General features: G+C 28.9%; 1 protein-coding gene across 2 annotated transcripts in view; it reads right to left on the bottom strand.

The window, feature by feature from the left end:
- LOC108691322 (sodium-coupled monocarboxylate transporter 2) overlaps window positions 1-1144 on the bottom strand; it is a 29836-nt gene extending 28692 nt beyond the window's left edge. Inside the window, exons 1-2 of one of the 2 annotated variants that reach the window (XM_018199009.1) lie at window positions 1069-1144; window positions 669-967 (exon numbers count right to left, since the gene is read on the bottom strand). The gene's annotated coding sequence lies outside the window, so the exon portion shown is untranslated. Of the gene's footprint in view, window positions 1-668 lie in introns of both variants that reach the window. The other variant, XM_018199007.1, reaches the window with a different exon arrangement.
- Window positions 1145-1478: the final 334 nt, after the last annotated feature.

Raw genomic sequence — 1478 nt, 5'->3', positions numbered from 1 at the left:
TTATAATTATATTATATATTATAATTACTATATATTACTATATTATAATTACTATATTATAATTCATAAACTTAATATTTAGAATTTATTAATTAACTTTTATTATTTTTATCAGAATGCGTAGTGAATGCTCTTCTCGTTTTTTTTTCTCGCTCGCGATTCACAAGAAGGATAAAAAAGCATAATAAAATTAATAGCCCTATCAAAGTTATTATATTGTTAAGTACTATTATTAAGAATTCTTTGCAAGACTTTTGGACTTTGAACTAATTCAAATAAGATAGTTTGAATGATTCAAAAAAGGAATAAGTTTAATTTTTGTTATTTCTCTACTATTATCTAATGTTTCTATTATTTCTGCTATTATCTTATGTTCTAACGTCAAACACTCGCTTAATATTGTAATGGCAAATTTTTCCACAAATGTAAAATTAAAAGTTTTATCTTTTGTTTTTTAACCCGGAAACTTGCTTATCCCGAAAGTTTGTAAAGTTACAGTCAAGTGCAATTTCGTAAACTATTACTCATTTGAATTAAGATGTCGAATTCTGTCTTAAATGATGTTAAATTTCTCAAAATCTCTATATAGGATGAAGTCGCGGAACATTAAAAAATTTCCATTAATTTATATAAAACGTTTTTATCAAACATTCTAAAATTTACATTACCTGTAATGTCACATATTTGATGATATAGAATAGAATATCTGCATTAGCCACATTCTGGATATTTTGTATTGTTTGCCAAGGTCGTATGTTTTCCTTTCACTTCACCTGATAATATTATTATTATTATATAAGCATTATTTTGTACAACATTATATTATTTTATTTTACGATGGTGATAAATTTCTCGGGTGATTCAGCAGCACTTATAGACATGCAGATGCTAGCTTCACGATTGACTGTCTGACGTAAAATTACGAAGGGCTTCTACGTTCTCCGGCCAAGTGAATTTGATCGATTTCCTGATCGAGATAGAAGATAAGACGTCGTGGAAAATATATGGTCGTCAGTCAATCACCATACGACATTCATGAGTTCATTCACAGCACTCCAAGTTCCGTACATTTCGTTTCGCAGATCAGCTGAATCCGATTTCGAAGTGAATTTGCAGTCCATGCGACGTGGTCAGCCGCCGACGTAATACTGGGAAGTCCACGCAGCACGACTGCTACATTTAAAAAGTATCAGTCAGTTGCTATCGTGACTAGCGCGCGTTCATTGATGACGTCGAATGCAGAACAGCTGATTGATAGATTAACAATATCGAATATTAAATTATATATAACAGATAATTTTATTTTTAGTGACTGTATTACGATAAATATTTATCTCAGTCACGTTATCATGTTTATAGTTCGCATACATCTACAATGATTTTGAGAGATTGATGACGTTTTATGATTTATTTTTATCAAAATATAATAATAAAATTATCATTTTTTTATCATATTAATTTATAAAATTAATATATTA

This window comes from Atta colombica, unplaced genomic scaffold (genome assembly GCF_001594045.1).
Source record: "Atta colombica isolate Treedump-2 unplaced genomic scaffold, Acol1.0 scaffold45, whole genome shotgun sequence".
NCBI lineage: Eukaryota > Metazoa > Arthropoda > Insecta > Hymenoptera > Formicidae > Atta > Atta colombica.
This window is presented reverse-complemented; position numbering and strand designations above follow the sequence as displayed.